Genomic DNA, 17,372 nt, shown 5'->3' with positions numbered 1-17,372 from the left:
TAGAGGTTCTCTTGAACCTGGGAGGTAGAGGTTGCAGTAAGCTGAGATCATGCCACTGCACTCCAGCCTGGGCAACAGAGTGAGATTCCATTTCAAAAAAAAAAAAAAAAAAAAAACACAGTTGTCCCCAGATCACTCATATTTTAACTGCGTCTTCACACAGCATTTAAAAAGATAAATATTAATTAGCACAGTAAAGTAAATGCAACCTTTCCTGACCTCTCCCATGTCTTCCCCTCCAGCAGGGTTAAAGCATGAAAGCAACTGCTCAAAAACACTCCAATTTGCACACGGAGTCCCTGCGAATGTAGCCATCAGGAGGGAAAGGCCCGCCTCGAGCCCACTGGGTTCACCCATTTCTTGGCTATTGTACTGTTTCCACTTCTTCTTGGGCCCTCCAGCTACACTGCATTCTCTCCCGAAGTGAGGCTCCTGGATCCTTGTTACGGCTGGAGAACAACCTCTGGAAAACCTTGTGCCTTGGCAGCCCCTCAGGTCTTCAGCGGGTACCTTCATCCATACCTGAGCGGTGAGCAATGACAGGCGTCAGAAGACAGGAGCAAAACAGACACCTTCAAGTCATTAAGTCCATTCTCTAGTTAAAATAAAACCTGCAGCCCACATGGGCTTCCTGATACACCTACCCTGGATCTGCCAGTTATGAGTTTAAACCCCTGTACCTTTCTCACTGGTCCAAAGGTAAGGAGGACCAAGAACCAACGATTGGATCAATCGCCTCTGGAGGCAGGCTTCCTGCCACCACCCCTCCCTGCCCACAATCCTGGAAACTCAGGATTAACTGCCTTTCCGTTCCTCTTTTATATGAAGGAACCATGGTGTCCTGTTCCCAGGAAAGTCCCATTAGGGAGAAGCTGTGCCTGCCCATGCCAGATGTTTCCCATTCACCCCTCCAGGCCACTGTCACCATTCTCCACCTGTTCCAGGCCAGGGAGGCTGATCTGCATGGACAGCATTGTGGGTTTCCTGTCCTCTGGCTTCTGAGTGAGCTCACATGATGGGTAAGCTGGCCAGGAGAGGAGTAAAGTCAGGGTATTTACCCCTTTTTCCCTCTTCCCACTGGGTCACCATGGCTTGTCATCATTCTTGCATCATCTAGGGTTACAATTCCTAGAGCTGAAGCCACCCTCCCCAGGTTCTGGTTCACATCCCCTCCTCTTCAGGCCCAGCGTGGTAATGGCCCCCTGCTGTTCTAGCTCTGCAGCATGGCACCATCCCTTGTTCCTTTCCCTAAACTCCTTTATAAACAATTCGTTTACTAAGCTTTCCTATAGCACCTCATTTGAGAAGCTTTCTGTTTCCTGATGGACACTGCCTGCTAAACAATCCAAACAGTAGCTTTAGTTAGCCACTTTTTGGTTCCTAATGTGATACTAACAGGAAAATGGGTGAGACTACTGAACAATGATGATGATAGTGATGGTAGCAACAAAAACAATGAACTTTTCTTGAGTTCTTATTAAAGTCAGACACTATTTATATCATTTGACATGCATTAACTTACTTTAAGCCCATGACCACTTAGTGAAGAGCAAGGAAGGAAGCCTCTAAGATGACCTCAATGACCAGGGCCAGCTGATATTCATATTCATGTGCCACACTCTCACCTTAAGTGTGGGTTGTATTTACAGACTTGCTTCTAATGAGTAGAATACAGCACAATGATGTGATGTCACTTTCAAGTTAGGTTACAAAAAGACTGTAGCTTCCATCTCACGTGTCCCCTCTTGCTCAGTCACTCTGAGGGAAAACAGTTGCCATGTTGTGAGCTGCCTCAGGGAGACACCCACATGGCAAGGAACTGCTGTCTCCAGCCAACAGCCAGTGAAGACCTGAATCTTGAAACAGCCATGCAAGTGAACTGGAAAGTAGCTCGTCCTCTAGTCAAGCCTTGAGATTCGGCTGGCACCTTGACTGCAGCCTTGTGCGAGATCCTGAACCAAAAATACCCAGCTTAGTTACCAGATTCCTAACCCACCGACGCTAGGAGACAATAAGTGTGTAAGTCACAAGTTTTAGAGTACTTTGTTACACAGCAACAAAAAATGATTACAAAGGGGGTGGCATTATTATTGTTCTCATTTTACAGATACAGAAACTAAGGCTTAGATACCTGCCCTAGGTCACACTGGAAATCAAAAAGGCAAGATTGGTAGCCAAACAACCTCACTGAGCGCTGATGCACTTACCCAGTGCATGTGAAACAGTCTATGAGGGAGTTTCTTTATGAGAATTAGCTACTTCTGTTTTTATACATTGTCATTGGAAGTACAGACTGATACCAACATTTTGGAGAGCAATTTAGTAGTATCCATCAAAAAGTGCAAACACTTCCATCTTGCAATTCCAACTAGCTAATGGAAATTACTTCTGTGAGTCAGGATACTAAGAAGAATGTAGACGCATGAGCATTTAAGAGCATGAATGTTTATTACTCATTTTTAAAAGACAAATAACTGGAATTAACATAAATATCCACTAACAGGCGCTTTGGTTGAATTATGACACATAATACAGTAAAAGACTATGTAGTTCTTAAAAAAGAATGAGGTTGATTTATATTTAGAGAAATGGAAAGACAACCCTTGTTACCTATGGTAGGCAGAATTCTAAGATTTTCATCCCCTGGTGTACACACACTTTCTCTCACTTGTTCAATCAAACACTGATTTAGATGCCGCTGTGAAGGGATTTTGTAGATGTGATTAGGGCTGCATTTAAGATAGGGAGATTGTCTTCAGTGGGCCTAGCGTAATCACCTGAGACCTTAAAAGGGACTAGGCTCTTCCAGGCAAAAGAGACTAGAAGTGTGAGAGGGATTCAACATGAGGGAGTCTCTGTTGCTGGCTTTGAAGAAGAAAGCCATGTTGCAAGGAATGCAGGTGGCTTCCAGGAGCTGAGAGCAGTCCCACAGGTGACAGCCAACAAGGTAACAAGGTCCTCAGTCCCACTACCATAAGGAATTGAATTCACAGGGGCCAGTGACCTGAATGAGCTTGGAAGTGGATTATTTTCTCCAGCACCTCCACATAAGAACTCAGGCCACCTGCGATACCTGTGAACCGAATCACACCATGTCCTGACTTCTACAGAGCCATGAAATAATAAATGGCTTTTGTCTTGAGCTGCTAAATTTATGGTAATTTGTTACACAGCAACAGGAAATGAATGCGGATTATTTGGTGGAAAAAGAAAAATAAATTAGAAGAAGAAGATTTACAATATGATCCCATTCACCTGGCTTCCATTAAATATTTGTTGATTAAGAAAAATAAAAATACATAGAAAAAAAGACACAGGGAATAATATATATCCCACTATTAGTGGCTATCTATGGTGAATGGGATTGCAGGAGACTCACTTTCTATATTTTATGCTTATGGAATATTTGAATTGTTTAGAATAAGAACTATTTTTAGTACGGAAAGAAAATGATAAAGTCAAAATATTCACTAAATTTGCTATCTCAAACTAAAGCTTAAATTTCATCTTGTTCAACTCTTACTGTCTTAAGTCTTTTTTGGAATAAGGTGTAGTGTAAATAGGTAAAATATTTAGCTCTCAAGAGCTCAGTCCTTTCAGTTTTGGATGTATCTATTAAATATATGCTGAGTATTTTTTAGGTGCAGAGCAGCTTCCTTCCTTCCTTCCTCCCCAACACATCCTGATTCTTCACAGTATCCCTGGCCTAGCATGGTGCTGTCGTCCCTCGTAGCATTCCGTTTCCTCCCTGCATTGATGCAGAAGAGAAAACCAAAGCTAGTAAACAGCCTTTAGCCGGATCTACCTGAATCTCCACAATTCTTTCCAACAGTAGAAACAGTATTTTCTTATTTTGCTATTTGGCACCAAGGAATTTGGATGCCAGTCAATTCAGGTCATTCACACCAGCAAAAGCTCAAAAGAGGGAACAAAAATAGGAAGTAAAGCCAAGAGACGGTATTAAATAGTGGTTAGAACAAGGGTGTTAGCATCAAAATAACCTGGATTTGGAAGGCCGCAAGCTAAGTGGTCTTGGGTAGGTTACCTAAGCTCTCTGAGTCATAGTTTTCTCGTCTGTAAAATGAGGACAAATATCTAAATCACAAAGTTACTGTAAGAATTCAGTGAGGTACTCTGTAAAAGCATCTCAGTTATTCATCAAGTGGTAATGAATACTGAGAATGTGCTGGTGCTGGGAAGACTGTGGTGAGCCAGGCAGGCAGGTCCCTTTGCCTACTCTCTCCCCCTAGACTGGGGCTACTATCTACTGGGGAAGAAGTAATTAGAATAAACAAATGCTTGTTATAAGAGGGCAAGTTCTAAGGCACTACTAAGCTACTTTAGAGGTCAAAGTAAGTCCCCAGATGGTAGTTATGAAATGGTAAGCAAATATATGTATTTAAAGATATTGTGCCCTGCTTAGTTTGTCCTAGTTTTGCATCTCAACATCCTTCTATCTACCTCACTTCTCCCTTTTTCCCAAGATCACTGTAACATTTCTAGCCTAGCTTAGTCTTCAAGCAGCATCCAAGTCATTTTTTCTTATTAACTCATTCATATCAAAGTGTACATGACCACAAAGGTTTAGCATAATACCTTTGCATGCTACTAACTTCAATGTCTTCATTTTAAGCCGAAAGTTGGCATCACCTAAGGGAACAAGGTGTCTGTTGAAGAATTTTAGGGTTTGATATTTTTTATCTTTAATTTTTTAACTTTTTAAAATAATTTCAGACTTACAATTAAGTTGCAAAAACAGTAAAAATGTTTCCATATATACTTCACCCAGCTGCCTCAAATATTGACATCTTGCATAACCATAGGCAACTTATTGAAACTGTCAGAGGCATGTGAACTAGAGCAACTCCACCTTAAATACGAGCTGGGTAAAATGAGGCTGAGACCTACAGGGCTGCATTCCCAGACAGTGAAGGCATTCTAACTCACAGAATGAGACAGGAGTTCAGCACAAGATACAGGTCATAAAGACCTTGTTAATAAAACAGGTTGCAGTAAAGAAACCAGCTAAAACCCACCAAAACCAAGATGGCCACCTCTGGTGGTCCTCACTGCTACACTCCCACCATCACCACGACAGTTTACAAATGCCATGGCAACATCAGGAGGTTACCCTATATGGCCTAAAAAGGGTAGGCATGAATAATCCACCCCTTGTTTAGCATATAATCACGAAATAACCATAAAAATGGACAACCAGCAGCCCTCAGTGCTGCTCTGTTTATGGAGTAGCCATTCTTTTATTCCTTTACCCTCTTAATAAACTTGCTTTCACTTTACCCTATGAATTTGCCCTGAATTCTTTCTTGCGGGAGATCCAAGAAACCTCTCTTGGGGTCTGGATTGGATCCCTTTTCCTGTAACAAAACCAGAAAACTACCACTGATAAAATACTATTTAGGTTTTGACCTAATTGAGAGGAGTATTAAAAATTTGAAGAGAGAGAACCAGGGCCATTTTGGACAACTGATTACTGGCCTTATGAGTGATTTAAAACAATGGACAATTCAGAATACAATTTATTTTTGGCTTTCAATGATGAAATGAAAGGGGGAGGTATTTTACCTTCCCGATTTTCTTTGTATATATCAATGTTGAAATTCCCACAGATTCCTGAGAAACATAAACTCAAGGGTCCTTATCTCAATAAACATTTAATCAATTCCATACAAGGTACTAGGAGCTCTACTGAACACTAGGGAACCAAAGGTAAGATTTCCTATTCACTTGTGTGCCACTACTCTGCTCATCTTTAGGGAAATTATCCCGTTTAATCCTTACAACAATCCCAGGAGGTAGGAAATATTGTTATCCCTATTTTACTGGAGCAAAAAATTGAGGTTTGGAGAATCCTTATTAGTTCCCTCCAAACCCAGGGACGAGGCAGCTCCTGGGTTTAATTTCCCTGCTACACTGTGGTTAGTGCTACTGATACGTTTTCAAGTCTAGAGCAATGTATTTATATGTTAAACTGCTTGTCTTCATTTTATATAAAACATAATATATGCGTATTACCATAGTAAAGGTTTAAAAAGAAAGGCAAATAGTCAATGGACCTTAAAAAGATGGATGCATTTAGACAAAAATTTGCCAATGGGAAGTTTCCCATGTTACTAAATGTCTTTCCCAGAGGGGTCATTGTATCTGTTAAAAGCATATCAAGATACACGTGTGCACACTGGAGTGGTACAGAAGCAGAGAAAGCCAGGAGTTAAGATCCCTCAGCACGGTGTAACAATTCCGAAGTCCACCTATTTGTAACCGCCCAATGGGTTCATCTTGCCCACTGCCTAGACAGAGCCGATTTATCAGGACTGGGAAATTGCAATGGAGAAAGACGGGTTTACGGGTTTACGCAGAGCCAGCTCTGCGGGACACCAGAGTTTTATTATTACTAAAATCAGTCTCCCTGAGCACTCAGGGATGAGTTTTTAAGGATAATTTGGCAGGTAGGGGGCTTGAGAAGTGGGGAGTGCTGATTGGCCAGGTTGGAGATGGAATCACAGGGAGTCAAAGTGAGTTTTTCTTGCTCTTTTCTGTTCCTGGGTAGAATGGGAGAACTGGTTAAGCCAGATTACCTGTCTGGGTGGTGTCGTAGTGTGATCCACTGAGTTCAGGGTCTGCAAACTATCTCAAGCACAGATCTTAGGTTTTACAATAGTAATGTCATCCCCAGGAGCAATTTGGGGGAGGTTCAGACTCTTGGAGCCAGAGGCAGCATGACCCCTAAACTGTAATTTCTAATCTTAAAGGTAATTTGTTAGTTCTGCAAAGGCAGACTGGTCCCCAGGCAAGAAACGGATCTTTTCGGGAAAGGGCTATTATCAATTTTGTTTCAGAGTCAAACCAAAAACTGAATTCTTTTCCAACGGCTACGCCCAGGAGTGAACAAGGACACTTTAAAGGTTAGAAGGAAGATAGAGTCGGTTGTACATATGATTTCTTTCACTGTCACAATTTCCTCAGTTTTAATTTTGCAAAGGTGGCTTTATATTCTCACCTTTCTGCTTTTATTCAAAGGGATACACAGCCTTTATATTTTAACAATATGATCCAATGGTTATTACACTGAGCAGAACTTTTTGTTGTTATTCCTTTCAAACGCACACTCTCGGTAGCTATATCGTCTTAGTGAGTGAATGTTAACTTTTCTTTGGGGCCTGGAGGTGGCAGCTCTCAGAGCTGGTCAGAACCCCCTGATGAGCAGGAGTTAGCTCGGGCAATGGAGTAGAGCTTCAGTTTTCTCCACGTTTGCTGGGGATCCTACCGTATTTAAGGATGTGGGTGGCTAATGATAAATCCATCCCCACTGGCAGCAAAACGATTCAATTCCACCCGACTGGTGAGGAGAGGCGGCATCTTTCCCAGCACGTTGTTCCCACACAATGGGCAGGAGTCAGATGCGTGTGGACCTTGGGCCTCTGTGGGGTTCACCCAAATTTTAAATCCATTTTTTAAAATGAATTTGAATTTCAGATATATGAAAGTTGGACCCTCTTTATTTGAGAGCAGACGGGAAAGCGTGGGAAAAGGCGTTCCTTCCGGCTCGGAGAGAGGGGACGCCCCCACCCGATCCCCCTGCCAGCAGCCGCGAGAAGGTGGAGAGGATTCAAGAGTTGGGGGAAAAGGCCCTGGGCTAGACTCCCCTTCCAGTTCCCCCTCCTCTGCAAACTCCTGTCCCGGGCGCCCTGGCCTCGGTCCCCTCGCCGCGCAGGGGAGCGGGACGGAGGAAACTGCGAACTCCAGCCCCGACCACCCCGCCCCGCCGCGCTCCTCTGCGGGAAACTGCGGGCGCGGAGCCCCATTGCCGGCGGGGCAGGCGGGCGCGCGGAGGGCAGGGCGCGGGCCGGCGGGGCCTCGCGGCGCGTCCACATGTGGCGGGGCGGCGGGGGGGCCGCGGCGCCGAGGGGGAGGGCCCACATCTCGGCGAAGTTCCCGGATGGTCGCAGCCTCCGGGCGCTGAGCGCTTTTCCTGCCCGCCTGGCTCAGCCCTGCGGACCCCGGGAGAAGTTTCCCAGAAAAAATGCCCAGCGCGGCGCGGGGCTGTGGAGTCGTCCGGAGCCGCTGCGCGGTAAGGGACGCGTCTCCTTTGGCGCGATCCGGGTTCCGGGCTCCCGGGCGGGGCGGGGGAACGCCGGGAGGGGCTGGGCTCGACGGCGGGGCTTGGAAGCGCCGCTTGGCACCGGTGACGCGGGTGGGGCGACTGGGGACGTCGAGGCCGCGTCCCCTGCGAACGGTGGGCGCGGGCGCGCGGAGGCCTGCGGCCCGCGCGTCCTGCTCCCGGCTGATGGCCCGGGGAGGAAGCGGCGGTGGACGGCCGGGGGTCCCGCGCCTAGGACTGGGATCACCGCTGGACTCCGCGGACCCGGGCCGCCCCGTGGGGCTTGGGACCCACGATCTCTGTAGGTCTTGAGCAGGGGCTTCGCGGCGATGCCCTGGGGCCGCACCTACACCCCAGCTAGGACGGAGGGGGACGTTCGGGCATCCCCCGGGGCCGGCTTAAGCTCTGGCACCGCCCGCCTGCCTCTGTGGGAACCGTGCCCCTCCCGCGCTCCAGCCCGCCTCCCTCCCGGCACTCCCGGGCGGCCAGCTCGCTCCAGGTCGGCGTAGACCTTGGAGACACTTCCAGTCCCCGTCAGTGCTTTTCGTCCGGAGTGGGGACGGGGGTTGGGGGGGTGCTTCCCTCGAACTCTCCAGACAGCTTCCCTTCAGTCTCGCGTCCCCTACCTTTTTCTACTATACACACTTTTCTTTTTAAAGAAAGAACTGTTAGCGTTGCGAGTGTAAGGGAAAGCAGCTGACCCAGTCGCTGTGAGCCTTTGTTAATCGCAGAGTTCTAAATCAGACCACTGGTGGTTGGTTAGACTTTGAGCTCTTCGCGATTAACAAAGGGTGTGGCTGTGTGAGGAACTGAGCCTGGCGAGGTCTTCTGGTCCTGCTTAAATCCCGATGGAATATTCCTTCTTCAGCCACGGGCTCCTGGCCTTATTGAGTTCTCTGGGAAGCTCTCAAGTTGGCTCAGTGACCAAGTGGACTTGGTCCCTTTTACTGAAAAGCGTGTGTCCGTCCTGCCCCCTGGATCGTCTGTGGACCCCACCCTACTCCCATTCCTCCATCCCTGGCTGCGTGTAGCCCCAGACTCCAGTCGGGTGCAGCCGCAGAGCCCGTGAACAGATTCCATGCTGGGTGGGTTTTCTTTTGCCAGCTTCCCAAAGCAATGTCAAAACAATACTGTAGCTTGATTTTGAGTCGTTAGTAGATTTTTCCATCTTCAAAAATGCTTATTTTTGTAATGGATAAAATAACTCCAAGAAATGTTCTGCTACAGTTTGTAAATCACCTTTTAAGTTCTTGAGGTGAGAAATCCCTTGATAGGCTATCAGCACTCTGCCTATTAATCCCTTTCCACTGCACACAACACTGCCTTCTACTGTGACTGTGTATGTCTACCTGCCTGTCAGCCCCACAAGGCTGAGTTTCTCAGGGACCTGGAGGTGCTATAGTCTGCATATCTCCAGCCACCCGTGAGAGCCCATTACCTGTTGAATGGAAATGTTCAAACTAAACTCTGCAGATGTTATGAAACCAGTTCAGAAATATTGTCTTCCTCCCTGGGACTTACCCAACCCCTGCCATAACTTTGGCTCCATGAAAACACATCAACTCTTCTAGGTTGTGTGACGTAGTGCGAAGAGATTTGTAAGCAAGGTAAGATCAAATTCTGGGATATTTAAAGAGAATGAGATTGTTTCCACCTGGGGGATTCATGCCTCCTTGTGTTTGTTCATTTTACAGATTGTGGTGTGTTCAGCCACTTTCTGGTGCCCTTAGGCATATCATTGCAGTTTGAGCCTCACTTGTCTCATCCAAGAAATGGGCTTGATAATCTTTGCTCTGCGTCCACTATAGGATATGAGGATCAAGTAGGATAATGGGGTGTGAAGGAAGCAGCAAAAAGCAGTATGATACAAGGGCCATCCAGATACCATGCGGTGTGTAGCACTAAGACACGAAAGCTATAATGAGCAGAAAGGTGGGTGGTGAAGAGAGGGTAGTATGCCCTGACCTTGTACATTTACTGTCTCAGGTGCTATGACCAGACATGAGACCCTTTTAGCAGACAGTATTCATTACTGGTCTGTATCATTGTCTTTGCTATTTCAAGGTGTTCCTAACTATGGTTATAATTTTAGGAACATAGGTGATTTCCACAACACATACTGAGAGAATAAATGAAACAAAAGTGCCTTTTATTTGTTGCTGTAACCCCTTTACTTTTAAGCATCTGATATTTGGCATTTTACCTCCCAGGGCTGTGGTCTTCCTAAAGCCTTCCCTTCAGTGTGGTCTACTGAATTCTTAATGGTTTCCACACAGAGCTCTCTCTGCTGCTGTTTCCCAGCAATCCACAATTATACCATGGTTCTTGAAGGCTTGGTAGGCTTATTTATCCCTTGTGGCTAGCAGGGACCCACATCGAATCAGGTCACAGTTGGAATCAAGCCAGATACTCATTGAGCATTGTGGTTCCCTGCTAGAGGTTGTAGTTATACTCTGTGCTAGGTAAGGGTAGAAAGGAATATGTAGCTCAGAAAGAGACGAAGTCTGCGCCTGAATGCTTACTTTCTGATAGAGATGAGACACGGTTTCAAACAGCAGGTATGCAGGCAGAATTTGGTAAATAAGGTGAAAAAGGTACAGACAAATACAGGGAATTCAGAGGAGTCCAGCTGGATGGAGGCAGTCCTTCATTTGTTTGTCCACTTAACAAATATTTGTTTACTGTGTGTTTACTGTGTGCCAGGCATCGGAAGATTAATAAGCACATTCACATAATGTGCCACCATCTCTGCTCCAGTTGAGGAACAGTTTAGGCTTCACCTCCCTGTGACAGATGAGTACTTCTTCACTGAGCTCTAACTTTTGTTTGCTAGGGCGGACATTTGTCATTTGTTCCTCACTCTGTAGGTATTATGGTCAGGTCAAAATGACTTAAATCTGTCCCTTGTATAGTTTTGAGTAATGAAAACTCTAGGTGTACCAAAGCCCCCAGAATATCTTCAGTTAGTTGAGTGATGCTATTCTGCTTAATACACTTTAACTGGTGTGCTAATCCTTAGCCATGGGTGTGACAAGAAGCTATAAAGGTGTGATTCTATAAGTCTGTGGTACATGTTCTCACTCATAGGTGGGAATTGAACAATGAGAACACTTGTTCAAGGTTGGGGAACATCACACACTGGGGCCTGTCGTAGGGTGTGGGCAGCGGGGAGGGATAGCATTAGGCGATATACTTAATGTAAATGACAAGTTAATGGGTGCAGCACACCAACATGGCAGATGTATACATATGTAACAAACCTGCATGTTGTGCACATGTATCCTAGAACTTAAAGTATAATAAAAGAAAAAAAAAAAAGAACCTAGTAAAATCACACACACACAAATAAGTCTGCGGTAAGGCCCAGGAATCCGTTTTTTGAAAGCTTCCCCAGGTGATATTGACGTGCTACTGGAGGGCAGAGTTTCCTAATGGGTAAAGCATGGGCCAGTCCCAACACTGTCTTTTACAAATTCTTTCTATCTTCACTTTTTTTTTTTTTTTTTGGAGACAAATTCTTGCTCTGTCGCCCAGGCTGGAGTGCAGTGGTGTGATCTTGGCTCACTGCAACCTTTTCCTTCCAGGTTCAAGTGATTCTTCTGCTTCAGCCTCCCGAGTAGCCGGGATTGCAGGAGTGCGCCCCCACCCCCAGCTAATTTTTGTATTTTTAGTAGAGATGGTGTTTCACCATGTTGGTCAGGCTGGTCTCAAACTCCAGACCTTGTCATCGGCCCACCTTGGCCTCCCAAAGTGCTGGGATTACAGCCATGAGCCACCACGCCTGGCCCTGTATCTTCAATTTTGAATTGAGAGTAACAACACTTCCGTAAAAGGATTGTTCTAAGGGTCAGATGAGGTGATGCATGTGAATTACTTAGCAGATTGTCTGGGACAGTGTCACTGCTCAGTATTTGTGGGCTATTGTTATTATTAGCATTAGCATTACTTTTATCAGTGTTAGCCTGAATAAAATACTGTTGGTATTCCTTTCTCCGTAGGTAAATACCAAAAAACCCTAAACACAGGAACTGCTTTTGGTGTAAATTAACATAGAACAATAACCCCTTAGCTGTCTGTAGTTTACCAAGTGTTTCATGTCAGTCATCTCATATATTACCAGCCCTCAAGGAGAGATCTCACTGAAAAGAATCTTAGTATTGAGGGGCTGCCAGCCTGCAGTATCTGCTTACCCAGTAAAACCTGCTCTGTTGAGGTTGTCCGGACAGATAAAGGATGAGGAAGCAAAAACAGGACGTCACTTTCCTGGCCCTTTGACACTGGGAAATACCAGGTTAACGTGTTGCGGCAGTCACACAGTGGCCATCATCAGTGTAGAGATGACAGTGGATTAGATTGCATGAGATGCCTGATGTAAAACACCTAATAACACTTGGCCCCAGGCCAAGCTGATTTGGTCACAACTACAGCACCTAAGCCATGGGGTGAGGGTACCACTGCTTCTTCTTGGGGCCGGGGATCAGAAACTTTTGAGTCCTAGGAAGCATGCTCAGCATTACAGAGACTGCAGGTCACAAATATTGATTGAGAAGTCAAAAATAATAGACTATGCTAATAGTCAATAAAATAAAAATTTAGCTAAACAGGAGATACAATTAGCTACAATTTTCGATAAACAGGGTTCACATTGAAGGAACATGTTGCTATGTAACATTTTAGCATTGCTTACTATGGGTATATGTATTTTTCTTCTAATAATAATCCATCTTTCCAGCATAACTAAATTTCTGCTTTTAATTTCCTTTTCTCTCTCTATTATATTAATTTAAGTGAAGGAAATTCTTCAAAACTTTCTATGATCTGGCCCAAACATTTAAAAATATCTTTCTTTCCTTTCTTTCTTCCTTTTATTCTCTCTCCCTCTTTCCCTTTCTTTAGTATTATCACTTACTATATTTTATTTGAGTCATTTGATGTTCACTTACCCTGAGAGGTAAGTTCTGTTTGTTTATGTGGAACCTGAGGCTTAGAGAAGTTAGGTAATTTGCCCAAGGTCCCACAGTTAGTGACAGAGCTATTATTCAATCGTGGAATAGTCTGATTCCAAGCATCGCACCTTTAACCTTGAATTTCACCATCCGCCTTATTATGCACTACTTTTCATGTACTGGGTTCCAGCTAAACTGCACTTTCCTGTCATATGCTGTTGCATTGCCCCTTCTCTTCATTTGCTTGTTGAAGCCTGTAAGAATCTTCAGATTGGTCATGATTACTTGCTGAAAAGTCAAAATAATAGACTTTGCTAATAGTCAGTAAAAGAAAAATGTTGCTAAAATTAACGGGAGACACAATTACCTACAAATTTCACTAGTTAGGAGCTTCGATAAGCATGGTTCACGTTGTAAGAACATGCTTCTTAACAAGAGCCAAAATGTTCTCTTCTCCATTTGCTGATTTGCCTTCTCTTAGTTTCCATCGCCGTTGTTCTGGGCTTCACCTGTGGCTTGAAATTCACCCTATCTTGTATTGCAGTCACTTGCAGGCATCTCCCTTGTTAGATTGTAAGCTCTTTCAAGACAATCACTTTTTTAAAAATCCTTTTTGTATTTTCTCAAAACAGTAGATTCTTGTATAGTAGGTTGTCAATGTTTGTTAAAGGATGGTTTATTTCTTCCACTCTGTAAGATTTGAGTGGATTTTTCATGAAAGCCAAACAGATCTTTGTTTTGCAGAAGGGTATCTGGTTTCTGAAGATGCTAGGAAACAAATTTGATCCTAAGAGTGGTCCTTCACGGTAAGTGATATATATAAGATGACTTTTTTTTTTTTTTTTTGAGACAGGTTCTCACTCTGTCACCTAGTCTGGAGTACAGTGGTGCCATCAGTTTGCTGCAGCTTTGACTTCCCAGGCCCAAATGATCCCCCTATGTTAGCCTCCCAAGTAAGCTGGGATTACGGTGTGCACCACCATGCCTTGTTTTGTTTTGTTTTTTGTGGAGATGGGGTCTCCCTTTGGTCTCGAATTCCTGGACTCAAGCGATCCTCTCGCCTCGCTTCCCAAAGGGCTGAGATTACAGGTGTAAGCCATCATGCCTGGCCACAATGTGACATTTTAAAATTCATATACATAATTAGCTTTTTATGTCTTCAAAATTAAAAAAATAACCATGATTCTTATAATTAAGAAGTAGAAGGTTTTGTTCTTGTTGGGGAAGTAGAAGTTATTATTGTAGAACCTAAGAAGTGATATTTCCTGGTCTAATACCTATATCTGGTTCACTTCCACATAAATGAAGTTGGAACTCTTTTGCCCAGTAGTTTTGCATCCCTTGCTTTCGCTGAGAAGAGGATAAAACCTAGAAAGAAGTCTAAGCAAGACCGGGTGTGGTGGCTCACTCCTGTAACCCCAGCACTTTGGGAGGCCAAGGTGAGAGGATGGCTTGAGCCCAGGAGTTCAAGAACAGCCTGGGCAGTATGGCAAAACCCTGTCCGTACACAAAATACAAAAAGTAGCTGGACGTCGTGGTGCACACTTGTAGTCCCAGCTACTTGGGAGACTGAGGTGGATCCCTCAAGCCTAGGGAAGTAGAACCGTGATTACACCACTGCACTCCATCCTGGGCAACAGAGTGAGACCCTGTCAAAAGAAAAGAGAAAGGAAAAGGAAGGGGAACAAGGAAAGGAAGAAAGGAAGGGAGGGAGGGAGGGAAGGAGGGAGGAAGGGAAATATCAAACTGTATCCCATAAATATGTACAATTATTGTATGTTCCTTAAAAATAATAAAAACAGCCAGGTGCTATGGCTCATGGCTCATGCCTATATTCCCAGCACTTCAGAAGGCTGAGAATTGCTTGAGCCCAGGAGTTTGAGACTAGCCTGGGCAACACAGTGGGACCCAATCTCTACAAAAAATACCAAAAAAAAAAAAAAAAGCCAGGCATTGTGGTATGTGCCTGTAGCCCAGCTACTCAGGAGGCTGAGGTGGGAGGATCGCTTGTGCCTGGGAGGTTGAGGCTACAAGTGAGCCATGATCATGACACTGCACTCCAGCCTGGGTGATAGAGTGAGACTCTGTCTCTAAAATAAAATAAAATAAAAGCAAACAAAAACAAGAAAAAAAGAGAAAGAAATTAGGTAACATCTCTTCCCCACGCCTTCATGCCCTTCCTTCCAAGTCTTAAGGCCCACTGTCGCACTCCTCCCCTCACATCCCCACTTCCCCCACATACGGAGGAAACAAACAAAAACAACATATTGTCTCTTAGAACCTGGAAAAGGTTTTTGTTAACCACAAGTCCAGGTGCTCAGTATGTGTAATTTGTAGTCATTGCTTCTATGTTTTTGCTGAAAATGTGACTCATTATCACTCTTTAAAAATTACATTGTACTGTTGACCAAGCACGGTGGCTCACACCTGTAATCCCAGCACTTTGAGAAGCTGAGGCAGAAGGACCACTTGAACCCAGGAGGTCAAGACCAGCTTAGGCAACATAGCAGACTCTGTCTCTACGAAAAATAAAAGTTAGAAAATTAGCCAGGCATGGTAGCATATGCCTGTAGTCCTTGCTACTTGGGAAGCTGAGGCGGGAGGATCACTTGAGCCTAGGAGTCTAAGATTACAGTAAGCTATGATCGTGCCACTGCACTCCAGCATGGGTGACAGAGCGAGACCTGTCTCTAAAAAAAAAAAAAAGTAGATAAAAATAAAAATTATATTGTAGTTGTAAATTTGTTCAGATTACAAAAGTATATGTACTTGCTATAAAGAAGACAAGTAAAATGGAAATATATAAAGATAAGTCAATAAATTTTCTATCTCCCTTAAATTCTAACCCTTTGAAGTGATCAATATTAAATTCCTGAACTTTCTCCTTGCTTATATAACTATGTATAAGTATATATACACATATGTAGCTTTTTCTCCTAAAAATAGAATTATTTTACATATTAATAGATTATGCCACAATTATGTTTAATATAATAAAGCATCATAGACATTCTCTCCAAAATAAAAAACTCACTTATGGCATGGCTGCTTAATATTCCACAATTTAACTTTCATATTGTTTCAAGTTTTCTTCTACTACAACAGTTCTTGGAACATCCGCGTGTGTGTGTGTGTGTGTGTGTGTGTGTGTGTGTATTTGAACCTGCCAACTTACAGAAGCTTTTTTATTTCTGTCTGTCAGAGTCTCTAAAGTAGTATTACTTTCCAAAATCTGTAGTAATTCACAGTCTCACTGACACTATTTGAAAATATCTGTTTCCCCGTGTCTTTGCCAGCATAATTCATTTTAGAAGTATAGCTTATAATCCTTTTTTTTTGATGTTTTGTTTCAAGTTTTCTTTAGGGAGCATTTGTCACTATCTCTACTTTTAAAAAATTCACTTATTGGAATTATTCATGCCTGTCTTTTCCTTAATTTTCTAATTTCTTAATCATAATACATATGATTTGTCTTCTAGAACTGAAAAAGAAGAGTTCATGGCTAGACTTACAGAGCTTAATTGTTCTGTGGTGAAATAAAACAAAACACTTGATTTCTGTTTATAGTAAAGTAAATGTATACCTTTCAGTTCCAATTTTCCACTTCTAAAAGTGCATTATTTAAGAAATTGTCTCAGGAAATATAAATGTTTTAATGGGAAAAACAGAAACTTACAAAATACAAAGATGGGAAATTTTAAAGGAGTTTTAAGACTGCAAAGCTGAGTTTCTCTCTTGAATCCAAAAATCTGAAGACAAAGTTTCTTTGAGACCATTAGTTATAAGTTGTGCTGAATTACATAAAGAGGAAAAAGTGAATCATAGCAGATAGGAATTTAAACCTGGACTGTTGTTGAAAGTCCTTGCGCTCATTGCTCCTGCTTGTTTTTCTGGGAGGTGAGTTTAGATTCTGCTTCTCATGTCCTTGCCGTTGCTGAGCTCATTATAAAATTATTTGTATATAACTCCAGCAGTACATTGGTTAATCAGAAACAGCTGTACAACTGGATTCATTTATAGGAACGGAATAACTAAATCAATCAGCAAAATTTCTTGTATTTGGGTAGGTTGGGCCAACATTGTGCAGCCCAGAATAATAGTGCTTTGTAACTAACCTGACACAGATGTCAGAAAGATTGCATTTGGGCAACAGAAGTTGGAACTGAAAATTAAGAAACCCTGTGATTCCTTGATGTCTACCGTAATAAAGTGTTACTCTTTTTTGTTGTTGTTGTTAGTGTTTTCAAACTTAGGAAGATTCACAGAAGGAAGTCCTGTTTTAAAAAGAACGTATCAGAGTTTCACCC

At 43.5% G+C, this 17,372-nt stretch overlaps 2 protein-coding genes across 2 annotated transcripts in view; both read left to right on the top strand.

Annotated features, from left to right (window-relative positions):
- Nucleotides 1-17,372, top strand: part of CIRSR (corepressor of RBPJ and splicing regulator) — a 501,165-nt gene that overhangs the window by 172,635 nt on the left and 311,158 nt on the right. The gene's annotated exons all lie outside the window — the stretch shown is intronic.
- The window catches only part of WIPF1 (WAS/WASL interacting protein family member 1), a 119,485-nt gene continuing 110,041 nt past the window's right edge, over nucleotides 7,929-17,372 (top strand). Inside the window, exon 1 of the mRNA XM_007965404.3 lies at nucleotides 7,929-8,089. The gene's annotated coding sequence lies outside the window, so the exon portion shown is untranslated. The remainder of the gene's footprint in view (nucleotides 8,090-17,372) is intronic.

This window comes from Chlorocebus sabaeus, chromosome 10 (assembly GCF_047675955.1).
Source record: "Chlorocebus sabaeus isolate Y175 chromosome 10, mChlSab1.0.hap1, whole genome shotgun sequence".
Lineage (NCBI taxonomy): Eukaryota > Metazoa > Chordata > Mammalia > Primates > Cercopithecidae > Chlorocebus > Chlorocebus sabaeus.
Note: the sequence above shows the minus strand (reverse complement) of the source record. Positions and strands in the feature narration are given on the sequence as shown.